The sequence below is a fragment of the Pituophis catenifer genome, unplaced genomic scaffold (assembly GCF_029215685.1).
Source record: "Pituophis catenifer annectens isolate HBS135680 unplaced genomic scaffold, rPitCat1.0.hap2 SCAF_1, whole genome shotgun sequence".
NCBI lineage: Eukaryota > Metazoa > Chordata > Lepidosauria > Squamata > Colubridae > Pituophis > Pituophis catenifer.
In genome coordinates, this window is record NW_027256881.1 from 352,410,291 (window position 1) to 352,423,111 (window position 12,821).

The window sequence follows — 12,821 nt, forward strand, 5'->3', positions numbered from 1 at the left end:
CCTTCTCCTTCTCCTTCTCCTCCTCCTCCTCCTCCTCCCCCTCCCCCCCTCCTCCTCCTCCTCCTCCTCCTCCTCCTCCTCCTCCTCCTCCTCCTCCTCCTCCTCCTCCTCCTCCTCCTCCTCCTTCTTCTTCTTCTTCTTCTTCTTCTTCTTCTTCTTCTTCTTCTTCTTCTTCTTCTTCTGTATAATAATATTAATCTACAATAAGAAAATACTTGGTTGATACGTAGGATGCTGGCAGCAACCTGTATCAACCATCAGTGCCAGTCAATGATATCTGTTATGCATTTTTAAAACGTTCAGTTGACTGAGTTTCATGTTTAATGAATAAAAGAGTTAATATACAATAGTGTTTTCACTCAGGTCAGTCTTTCAATCTTCTCTGTCTCTGGGATTTCCCCCCACTTTATTAATGGGCAGCAAATAAAGACTTGGCCTCACAACATCCCAACATTGGATTGGCTTTTTCTAGACCCTTCTTTCTCTTTGATGAAAACTTCATATGTTTTTTCCCCTTCTGGTGTACGACGTGAAGTATTGCTAAGTGGATAGGAGTTATTCTTCCATGCAAATATCACAAGAACAGTAATTCTTAATAAAATAGAATAGAATGGAATTCTTTATTGGCCAAGTGTAATTGGACACAAAAGGAATTGGTCTTTGGTGCATATGCTCTCAGTGTACATAAAAGGAAAACAGAGAGAGAAAAAAGAGAGGAAATAAAATACATTCCTCAAGAATCATAAGATACAACACTTAGTAATAGTCATAGATTACTAATAAGCAATCAAATCATACTAGGAAACTAAATAAAACAATATAAATTGTAAAGATACAAGCAACAAGGTTAAAGTCATAAGTGGGAGGAGATAGTAATAGGAAGGATGAGAAGAATAACAGTAATACCGTCTTAGTAAATTATTTGACAGGGTTGTGGGAATTAGTTGTTAAGCAGAGTGATGACATTTGGGAAAAAACTGTCCTTGTGTCTAGTTGTTCTGGTTTGCAGAATCCTATAGTGTCTTTTTGAGGGTAGAAGCTGAAACAATTTAATCTATCCTCTGTGGATCCCCACCTACAAAAGTCTTCCAAGATAAAACCTGTTTAAAAGAAATAAAGTTCTGAATTCTCCCAATGGGGCTGGATATGTCAACTTAGCTTGTCTTGCAAAGAGGTAATTTCTTTGCAATCAATGACATTCAATTGGCCTCAATTTTCACTTTGGTGGCAACTCAAAGCATGTAAGCAAAAATATAGTTGACAATAAATCCCCCAAGGCCATCTCCATAGTACAGCTTGCTTATTTTCTCCTGGAGCTGTGGTGAGATTTCCTGGGAACAATTTCTAAGGAAAAAATGATTTTTGGTCTAGGAAGGTAGGTGAGAATAATGAATAGGCTGTCTCCCCTGTTGCTTCTCTTTTGGCTCCCGCCTTCAACAACTCATAATTTATTTATTTATTTTTATTTATTAATTTTATTTCTATACCGCCCTTCTCCCGAAGGACTCAGGGTGGTGTACAGCCTAATTAAAAACACAAAGACAGACAAAATTTAAAAATAATTAAAATTATTAAATAATAGGTCCAATTTATAAAACCCCAAATTTAAAATCCCATTTAAAATCAATTAAAATCTTGACATTGATAGCCCCGCCTGGCGGAACAACATGGTTTTGAGGGCACAGTGAAACACACGGAGATCAGAGATCTTACGCATTTCCGGGGGCAGTTCATTCCAAAGGGCAGGGGCTCCCACAGAGAAGGCCCTCCCCCTGGGTGTCGCCAGCCGACATAATTTGGCCGATGGCACCCTGAGGAGACCCTCTCTGTGGGAGCGAACTGGCCGGTGGGAGGCTACTGGTGGGAGAAGACGGTCTCGAAGGTATCCAGGTCCAATGCCATGGAGCGCTTTAAAGGTGGTAACCAACACCTTGAATCGCACCCGGAAGACCACTGGGAGCCAGTGCAGCTCGTGTAGGAGGGGTGTCACATGGGCACGACGAGTTGCGCCCATAACCACCCACGTGGTCGCATTCTGGACCAGTTGGAGCCTCTGGGTGCTTTTCAAGGGGAGCCCCATGTAGAGAGCATTGCAGTAGTCCAGTTGGGAGGTGACAAGGGCGTGAGTGACTGTGCGCAAGGCGTCGCGGTTGACGGCTTCCATTGGTAATAAGGCAATAACATAACATTTATTCATCACATTTATTTTTATTCTTTTATTTATTAATTTATTAATAAATGGGAGATTTATTAATCACAGATCAATTAAAAAGCCATTTCAAATGCAGATGGAAATACGGTACAAATACAAATGTCTATGGAAATTCTTTTTTTTTTTTAATGTTTTATTAAGAAATTATAATAATACAATTTTTATCCATCCGGTTACATAGTATAGAAAAAGAAATAAATACAAATTACATATTGTACATGTATAAATAATCTCTGCAGACCTGTTACATGGTATAAAAGAAATTGTGTTCTCATATCATTCTTAGTGTATATTTATATAATAATCTTTTACGATAAATTAGTAAATACATAAATCACGTCTTTTGCTTACCCATGTAACCTTTCCTTGCCTTATTATATTTCCTACCATCTGCAGTACATCTTCTCTTTCTTTTTCATTTAACTATTTGTTGTACTTGCTCTGGTCTTTTTTCCTTTTTTTTATTTCAACTTCCTCTTCTCTAACCACCCGTACCACTTGTCCCATACGCTATAATAGTCAGAATCTTCTCTGTCATTAATTTCTAATGTTAATTTATTCATCTCGGCACATTCCATTATTTTGCCAATTACTTGTTCCTTAGTTGGTATTTTTTCCTCTTTCCATTGTTGAGCGAAAGCGATTCTTGCTGCTGTTATTATATGCACTGCCAAGTATTTCTTCTTTTTTGCCATTTCCGTCTTAAGAATTCCCAGGAGAAGTATTTTAGGATCTAATTCAAAGGTTTCACCTATTATTTCTGAAAGCCAATTGCAAATCATCTTCCAATATTTTTTTGCTTCCAATTATCGCCTCCATGGTTGAAAGCCAGCAGGGAATTTTGGAGTAGTGTTTTCATCTTATTTCTTCCCACATTGACTTCAATATATTCCTCAATTTATGTTTATTGAAATGTGTTTTGGTTTTTTTCCCCGTTTCCCATAAATAGGCATGCCAACCCATCTGGAGATCATGCCCTTCTAGCGTTAGGATTCTTTTGTTCGCTAAAGTCGCCCATTCTTTTAGCCAAACAAGGATTGCTGCTTTATAATATGTTTCCCATATAGGTAATCCAAGCCCTCCTCTATTTTTTTTATCTTGTAAACTCCTGATTGCTATTCTTGGTTTTTTTCCTCCCCAAATAAATTTCCTAATAGTGGCATTAAATTCGCTAAAAAATTTTTTGTCTAATTTAATTGGCGCTGTTTGGAACAAATACAACAGTTTGGGTAAGATGCTCATTTTAATTGTTGCTATCCTCCCAAGGAAGGAAATTTGCAATTTCCCCCACTTCTCTAAGTCTTGTTTAATGCTTTTTACCAAGGGGACATAGTTGTCCTCTTTGAGGGCCAGGTACTTTGTTGAGATCCATACTCCCAGATATTTAACTTTTTTCACAATTTGGATTCCCATAGATTTCTCCAAGGTTTCCTTCTGGTTTTTCGTCATATTTTTGGTGAATAAATAAATAACAGATTAATAAAAATAAATGTGATTAATATTACATTTCAATCTTTCAGATTGAAATGTAAAAAAACCCAGATACTTGTGTATTTGAGGGCCTGCCGGAAAAGAAAAGGGGATCAACTTGTTCTCCAAAGCACCTGAAGGAAGGACAAGAAACAGTGGATGGAAACTAAAGGAGAGAAGCAACCTACCAAAGAGCCTTGGTAGTACAGTGGTCTAAGCACCCTGTTATTAACACAGCTGCCTGCAATTTACTGCAGGTTCGAATCTCGCCAAGGCTCAAGGTGGACTCAGCCTTCCATCCTTTCTAAGGTAGGTAAATTGAGGACCCAGTTGTGGGGGGCAATAAGCTGACTTTGTATAAATATACAAAAGGATGAAGGCTATTGCTGAGCACATTGTAAGACGCCCTGAGTCTCCGGAGAAGGGCGGCATATAAATCAAATTAAAAAAACAAACAAAAACCTGGAACTAAGGAGAAACTTCCTAACAATGAGGACAATTGACCAGTGGAACAGTTGTGGATGCTTCATCACTGGGGGGTTATAAGAAGAGACTGGACAGTCTGAACTGATCTAGGGAAGGGCTGTCAATCTCCTGGCCCATGGGCCGGATGCGCCACATGCTGGCCACGCCCAGGCCTGGTTTAGCAAAGTGGGGGAAAGTCCTGATACGTCACGTGATGCTACCGTGAGGCGTGAGTTTCACTCCCCTGGTCTAGGGTCTCCTGCTTGAGCCATGGGTTGGAGCCAGGATTGGTTCTAAAATTTTATACTACTAGTTCTGTGGGCGTGGCTTATTTTGTGGGTGTGGTTTGATGGTCATGTGACAATTCTTTAGGATTTAGCAGAGGTACTGTCTACCAGGCTTTTAACTGTTTAACACCTCTCCTGCGTGAGCTGCACTGGCTCCCGGTGGTCTTCTGAGTGCGCTTCAAGGTTCTGGTTATCACCTTTTGAGCGCTCCATGGCTTAGGACCTGGTTATTTATGGGACCGCCTGCTACCACCAATAGCCTCCCACGGGCTGTACGCTCCCATAGAGAGGGACTCCTCCGGGTGCCGTCGGCCAAACAATGTCGACTGGCAGCCCCCAGGGGGAGGGCCTTCTCTGTGGGGGCACCTACTATCTGGAACGAGCTCCCCCCGGAGATACGGAGGATCCTGGATCTGCGCACCTTCCGTCGCGTGCTTAAGACTTTTTTATTTCATTAGCTGGCCTAGCCTAAATCTTCTTCCCTTTTTAAATGTAAATTTTAATTTGTTTTTAAATTATGGGGTATTTTAAATTTGTCTCAGCCAAATTATTTAATTCACTTTTATTCTATTTTAAATTTTTGTATTTATGTGTTTTATTCTGTGACTGTTCACCGCCCTGAGTCCTTCAGGAGTAGGGCGGTATAGAAATCCAATAAAATAAAATAAAAATAAAATAAATAAAGAGCTATACCGGTCTTCCCATTTGTTTTTGGAGGCACCTGTCTACTCATTTGTTTTTGGAGGCACCGGTCTACTCATTTGTTTTTGGAGGCACCAGTCTACCCATTTGTTTTTGGAGGCACCAGTCTACCCATTTGTTTTTGGAGGCACCGGTCTACTCATTTGTTTTTGGAGGCACCAGTCTACCCATTTGTTTTTGGAGGCACCAGTCTTCCCATTTGTTTTTGGAGTCACCGGTCTTCCCATTTGTTTTTGCAGGCACCGGTCTACCCATTTGTTTTTGCAGGCACCAGTCTTCCCATTTGTTTTTGGAGGCACCGGTCTTCCCATTTGTTTTTGGAGACACCAGTCTACCCATTTGTTTTTGGAGGCACCAGTCTTCCCATTTGTTTTTGGAGGCACCGGTCTTCCCATTTGTTTTTGGAGGTACCTGTCTACTCATATTTGTTTTGGAGGCACCGGTCTACTCATTTGTTTTTGGAGGCACCAGTCTACCCATTTGTTTTTGGAGGCACCGGTCTTCCCATTTGTTTTTGGAGGCACCGGTCTTCCCATTTGGTTTTGGAGGCACCTGTCTACTCATTTCTTTTTGGAGGCACCAGTCTTCCCATTTGTTTTTGGAGGCACCTGTCTACTCATTTGGTTTTGGAGGCACCAGTCTACTCATTTGTTTTTGGAGGCACTGGTCTTCCCATTTGTTTTTGGAGGCACCGGTCTACTCATTTGTTTTTGGAGGCACCAGTCTACCCATTTGTTTTTGGAGGCACCGGTCTTCCCATTTGTTTTTGGAGGCACCGGTCTTCCCATTTGTTTTTGGAGACACCAGTCTACCCATTTGTTTTTGGAGGCACCAGTCTTCCCATTTGTTTTTGGAGGCACCGGTCTTCCCATTTGTTTTTGGAGGTACCTGTCTACTCATATTTGTTTTGGAGGCACCGGTCTACTCATTTGTTTTTGGAGGCACCTGTCTACTCATTTCTTTTTGGAGGCACCAGTCTTCCCATTTGTTTTTGGAGGCACCAGTCTACCCATTTGTTTTTGGAGGCACCGGTCTACTCATTTGTTTTTGGAGGCACCGGTCTACTCATTTGTTTTTGGAGGCACCAGTCTACCCATTTGTTTTTGGAGGCACCGGTCTACTCATTTGTTTTTGGAGGCACCAGTCTACCCATTTGTTTTTGGAGGCACCAGTCTTCCCATTTGTTTTTGGAGTCACCGGTCTTCCCATTTGTTTTTGCAGGCACCAGTCTACCCATTTGTTTTTGCAGGCACCAGTCTTCCCATTTGTTTTTGGAGGCACCGGTCTTCCCATTTGTTTTTGGAGACACCAGTCTACCCATTTGTTTTTGGAGGCACCAGTCTTCCCATTTGTTTTTGGAGGCACCGGTCTTCCCATTTGTTTTTGGAGGTACCTGTCTACTCATATTTGTTTTGGAGGCACCGGTCTACTCATTTGTTTTTGGAGGCACCAGTCTACCCATTTGTTTTTGGAGGCACCGGTCTTCCCATTTGTTTTTGGAGGCACCGGTCTTCCCATTTGGTTTTGGAGGCACCTGTCTACTCATTTCTTTTTGGAGGCACCAGTCTTCCCATTTGTTTTTGGAGGCACCTGTCTACTCATTTGGTTTTGGAGGCACCAGTCTACTCATTTGTTTTTGGAGGCACTGGTCTTCCCATTTGTTTTTGGAGGCACCGGTCTACTCATTTGTTTTTGGAGGCACCAGCCTACCCATTTGTTTTTGGAGGCACCGGTCTTCCCATTTGTTTTTGGAGGCACCGGTCTTCCCATTTGTTTTTGGAGACACCAGTCTACCCATTTGTTTTTGGAGGCACCAGTCTTCCCATTTGTTTTTGGAGGCACCGGTCTTCCCATTTGTTTTTGGAGGTACCTGTCTACTCATATTTGTTTTGGAGGCACCGGTCTACTCATTTGTTTTTGGAGGCACCTGTCTACTCATTTCTTTTTGGAGGCACCAGTCTTCCCATTTGTTTTTGGAGGCACCAGTCTACCCATTTGTTTTTGGAGGCACCGGTCTACTCATTTGTTTTTGGAGGCACCGGTCTACTCATTTGTTTTTGGAGGCACCAGTCTACCCATTTGTTTTTGGAGGCACCGGTCTACTCATTTGTTTTTGGAGGCACCAGTCTACCCATTTGTTTTTGGAGGCACCAGTCTTCCCATTTGTTTTTGGAGTCACCGGTCTTCCCATTTGTTTTTGCAGGCACCAGTCTACCCATTTGTTTTTGCAGGCACCAGTCTTCCCATTTGTTTTTGGAGGCACCGGTCTTCCCATTTGTTTTTGGAGACACCAGTCTACCCATTTGTTTTTGGAGGCACCAGTCTTCCCATTTGTTTTTGGAGGCACCGGTCTTCCCATTTGTTTTTGGAGGTACCTGTCTACTCATATTTGTTTTGGAGGCACCGGTCTACTCATTTGTTTTTGGAGGCACCAGTCTACCCATTTGTTTTTGGAGGCACCGGTCTTCCCATTTGTTTTTGGAGGCACCGGTCTTCCCATTTGGTTTTGGAGGCACCTGTCTACTCATTTCTTTTTGGAGGCACCAGTCTTCCCATTTGTTTTTGGAGGCACCTGTCTACTCATTTGGTTTTGGAGGCACCAGTCTACTCATTTGTTTTTGGAGGCACTGGTCTTCCCATTTGTTTTTGGAGGCACCGGTCTACTCATTTGTTTTTGGAGGCACCAGTCTACCCATTTGTTTTTGGAGGCACCGGTCTTCCCATTTGTTTTTGGAGGCACCGGTCTTCCCATTTGTTTTTGGAGACACCAGTCTACCCATTTGTTTTTGGAGGCACCAGTCTTCCCATTTGTTTTTGGAGGCACCGGTCTTCCCATTTGTTTTTGGAGGTACCTGTCTACTCATATTTGTTTTGGAGGCACCGGTCTACTCATTTGTTTTTGGAGGCACCAGTCTACCCATTTGTTTTTGGAGGCACCGGCCTTCCCATTTGTTTTTGGAGGCACCGGTCTTCCCATTTGGTTTTGGAGGCACCTGTCTACTCATTTCTTTTTGGAGGCACCAGTCTTCCCATTTGTTTTTGGAGGCACCTGTCTACTCATTTGGTTTTGGAGGCACCAGTCTACCCATTTGGTTTTGGAGGCACCGGTCTACTCATTTGGTTTTGGAGGCACCAGTCTACCCATTTGTTTTTGGAGGCACCGGTCTACTCATTTGTTTTTGGAGGCACCAGTCTACCCATTTGTTTTTGGAGGCACCAGTCTTCCCATTTGTTTTTGGAGTCACCGGTCTTCCCATTTGTTTTTGCAGGCACCAGTCTACCCATTTGTTTTTGCAGGCACCAGTCTTCCCATTTGTTTTTGGAGGCACCGGTCTTCCCATTTGTTTTTGGAGACACCAGTCTACCCATTTGTTTTTGGAGGCACCAGTCTACCCATTTGTTTTTGGAGGCACCGGTCTACTCATTTGTTTTTGGAGGTACCTGTCTACTCATATTTGTTTTGGAGGCACCGGTCTACTCATTTGTTTTTGGAGGCACCAGTCTACCCATTTGTTTTTGGAGGCACCGGTCTTCCCATTTGTTTTTGGAGGCACCGGTCTTCCCATTTGGTTTTGGAGGCACCTGTCTACTCATTTCTTTTTGGAGGCACCAGTCTTCCCATTTGTTTTTGGAGGCACCTGTCTACTCATTTGGTTTTGGAGGCACCAGTCTACCCATTTGTTTTTGGAGGCACCAGTCTACTCATTTGTTTTTGGAGGCACCGGCCTTCCCATTTGTTTTTGGAGGCACCAGTCTTCCCATTTGTTTTTGGAGGCACCTGTCTACTCATTTGGTTTTGGAGGCACCAGTCTACCCATTTGTTTTTGGAGGCACCAGTCTACTCATTTGTTTTTGGAGGCACCAGTCTTCCCATTTGTTTTTGGAGGCACCGGTCTACTCATTTGTTTTTGGAGGCACCAGTCTACCCATTTGTTTTTGGAGGCACCGGTCTTCCCATTTGTTTTTGGAGGCACCAGTCTTCCCATTTGTTTTTGGAGGCACCAGTCTACCCATTTGTTTTTGGAGGCACCGGTCTACTCATTTGTTTTTGGAGGCACCAGTCTACCCATTTGTTTTTGGAGGCACCGGTCTTCCCATTTGTTTTTGGAGACACCAGTCTACCCATTTGTTTTTGGAGGCACCAGTCTACCCATTTGTTTTTGGAGGCACCGGTCTACTCATTTGTTTTTGGAGGTACCTGTCTACTCATATTTGTTTTGGAGGCACCGGTCTACTCATTTGTTTTTGGAGGCACCGGTCTACCCATTTGTTTTTGGAGGCACCGGTCTTCCCATTTGTTTTTGGAGGCACCAGTCTACCCATTTGTTTTTGGAGGCACCGGTCTACTCATTTGTTTTTGGAGGCACCAGTCTACCCATTTGTTTTTGGAGGCACCGGTCTTCCCATTTGTTTTTGGAGACACCAGTCTACCCATTTGTTTTTGGAGGCACCAGTCTACCCATTTGTTTTTGGAGGCACCGGTCTACTCATTTGTTTTTGGAGGTACCTGTCTACTCATATTTGTTTTGGAGGCACCGGTCTACTCATTTGTTTTTGGAGGCACCAGTCTACCCATTTGTTTTTGGAGGCACCGGTCTTCCCATTTGTTTTTGGAGGCACCGGTCTTCCCATTTGGTTTTGGAGGCACCTGTCTACTCATTTCTTTTTGGAGGCACCAGTCTTCCCATTTGTTTTTGGAGGCACCTGTCTACTCATTTGGTTTTGGAGGCACCAGTCTACCCATTTGTTTTTGGAGGCACCAGTCTACTCATTTGTTTTTGGAGGCACCGGCCTTCCCATTTGTTTTTGGAGGCACCAGTCTTCCCATTTGTTTTTGGAGGCACCTGTCTACTCATTTGGTTTTGGAGGCACCAGTCTACCCATTTGTTTTTGGAGGCACCAGTCTACTCATTTGTTTTTGGAGGCACTGGTCTTCCCATTTGTTTTTGGAGGCACCGGTCTACTCATTTGTTTTTGGAGGCACCAGTCTACCCATTTGTTTTTGGAGGCACCGGTCTTCCCATTTGTTTTTGGAGGCACCAGTCTTCCCATTTGTTTTTGGAGGCACCAGTCTACCCATTTGTTTTTGGAGGCACCAGTCTTCCCATTTGTTTTTGGAGGCACCGGTCTTCCCATTTGTTTTTGGAGGTACCTGTCTACTCATATTTGTTTTGGAGGCACCGGTCTACTCATTTGTTTTTGGAGGCACCAGTCTACCCATTTGTTTTTGGAGGCACCAGTCTTCCCATTTGTTTTTGGAGGCACCGGTCTTCCCATTTGGTTTTGGAGGCACCTGTCTACTCATTTGGTTTTGGAGGCACCTGTCTACTCATTTGGTTTTGGAGGCACCAGTCTACTCATTTGTTTTTGGAGGCACCGGTCTTCCCATTTGTTTTTGGAGGCACTGGTCTACTCATTTGTTTTTGGAGGCACTGGTCTACCACCACACTGCCTTTTAACATTGATCAGCTGTAGGGCGGCCCTTTGAAGCCCCAGGGCAAGAGTTTAAACAGTTTTTTTCCCTTCTAGCTGATCAGTTGGGACTCGGGAGGCAGCAAATAGATTGGGGGCAGGGCCAAATAAAAGGTAAGAATAATGTGTGTGGGGGGAAGGGCCCAGCTCCTGAACAAAGAGAACCAGTTCGGTGACATCATATCATCACTGCTACCGGCTCGGCCGAACTGGGCCAAACCGGGAGGAACCCACCACTGGTTGGAGCAGAAGACCACCAAGATCCCTTCCAGCTTAATTCTGATTGATTGTGTGAGCACCCATCTACACACACACACACACACACACACACACACACACACACACACAGAAAGAGTAATGTAGTGCCATGAATATACTGCCCCAAGCCCCTGTTAAAATAATCACACAACAACTGCAATGCTCACTTAGCTGTATTTCAAGGAAAGGTTGTCAAACTTTACTTCAATGCATACATATTTTAGCTTCCAATAGATAGCAATTTGGATTTATACAAAGGGAGATAAAGCAATAGCAAGCAGTGATCTCAGGTCATTGGCCAGATCTTGAAGACATGCCGGATAGTAGATGGAGATGGCATTATTCTTCTAAGATGCGTCTAAGAAATGAGATAAAACAATTTGTTGGTAGAAGTGAGATCAATGTTTCTTCTGCCCCCTGAACCCCAATACCTCTTCTCTCCTCCTTTCCTTTCTATACAGAGCTTTTCTGGAAACCCACTTCATGTCCATGTCTGTGTCTTGCAATGCATTGTAAATACAAACAATATCAGGCAGATTATACCACTCTTGTCGTCACCTCCCGCCTGGACTATTGCAATGCTCTCTACATGGGGCTCCCCTTGAGGAGCACCCAGAGGCTCCAACTGGCGCAGAGTGGGGCCGCGCGGGTGGTAATGGGAGCAACATGGCATTCCCATGTAACACCCCTCCTGCGCGAGCTGCACTGGCTCCCAGTGGTCTTCCGGGTGTGCTTCAAGGTTTTGGTTACCACCTTTAAAGCGCTCCATGGCTCAGGACCTGGGTACTTACGGGACTGCCTACTACCACCAATAGCCTCCCACCGGCCGGTACGCTCTCATAGAGAGGGGCTCCTCCGGATGCCGTTGGCCAAACAATGTTGACTGGCGGCCCCCAGGGGGAGAGCCTTCTCTGTGGGGGCACCTACTATCTGGAACGAGCTCCCCCCGGAGATACGGAGGATCCCGGATCTGCGCACCTTCCGCCGTGCTCTAAAGACCTTTTTATTTCACCAGGCGGGCCTGGCCTAATTTTCTCCCTCTTTTTAAACATTTTTTAATTTTTAATATTTTTTAGTATTTTTATATATTCAAATGTTTAAATTTGTTTTAAATTGATTCGGGTTTTAATCTGTCTGGGCCAAAACTATTTAATTCAATTTTATTTCTGCTTTTTAAATTTTGTATGTATGTATTTTATTGTTGGCTGTGCACCGCCCTGAGTCCTTCGGGAGTAGGGCGGTATATAAATCAAATAAAAATAAAAGTAAAGTAAAGATGACCAGGCTGAGCTCAAGGGAGGGGTCAACAGGTCATAAATCACCGGTTCCTATGTGCCTGCAAGCAATCTAAGACCCCCTTGAATGACTTCCTTATCTCCTGCCCATTTCCTTTGACCGTTAGTTGGTCAGATTCAGTGGTGGGACTCAATTCTTTTTACTACCGGTTCTGTGGGTGTGGCTTGGTGGGCATGGCGTGGCGTGGCTTGGCTTGGCTTGGTGGCTGTGGCTTGGTGGGCGTGGCAGGGGAAGGATACTGCAAAATCCCCATTCCCTTCCCACTCCAGGGGAAGGATATTGCAAAATCTCCATCCCGACCCCACTCCTGGGGAAAGGTTACTGCAAAATCCCCATTCCCTCCCCACCCCACTAACCTGCTTTTCAGCTCCGTTCTCCTGTGCAGGGCAACAAAAGAAGACCCAGACGATCAGTTGAGACTCAATCAACTGAGACTCTGAGGCTTGATCAGCTGGGACTTGGGAGGCAGCAAATAGATTGAGGGCGGGGCCAGCCAGAGGTGGTATTTGCTGGTTCTCTGAACTACTAAAAATTTCTGCTACCAGTTCGGCAGAACCTGTCAAAACCGGCTGAATATCACCTCTGGTCAGATTCTTGTAGAGAGCCTAAGCTTGCAATAAATCTTTATACTTATTTGAACTGCCTGGATCTCTTGACAA